Raw genomic sequence first — 346 nt, forward strand, 5'->3', positions numbered from 1 at the left:
ACTCTACATTTTTTTTTTTTTTACGTGGAGGTAGGCCGTCTCTATGTGATAAACAATTGGCAACCAAACGGTGGCTCTCCCTTTACATTCGACGGATGTATACAGGTATTTAATGTAATTTTTTAGCAATTTGTTTTTGTAATTCATCCAAAGCGATATATTATGAAATTAAATTAATCACTCAATAAGTATTAACATTAGATTGTTTCCTCGATATGGCCACGGTGGTCATCAGTGACTGGAGTGCCTCAAATGTTTAGAATAATTAAAATAAAATAAATGTTGTCAACTAAAAATTTGGAACATCATAGCTAGCCAGACATTATTTTAAATTGAAAAAAAAAAA

General features: G+C 30.6%; 1 protein-coding gene across 1 annotated transcript in view; it reads right to left on the bottom strand.

Annotated features, from left to right (window-relative positions):
• LOC108580263 (probable G-protein coupled receptor 158) overlaps positions 1-346 on the bottom strand; it is a 199,729-nt gene that overhangs the window by 57,144 nt on the left and 142,239 nt on the right. The gene's annotated exons all lie outside the window — the stretch shown is intronic.

This window comes from Habropoda laboriosa, unplaced genomic scaffold (genome assembly GCF_001263275.1).
Source record: "Habropoda laboriosa isolate 0110345459 unplaced genomic scaffold, ASM126327v1 scaffold9, whole genome shotgun sequence".
In the NCBI taxonomy this organism is placed as follows: Eukaryota; Metazoa; Arthropoda; class Insecta; order Hymenoptera; family Apidae; genus Habropoda; species Habropoda laboriosa.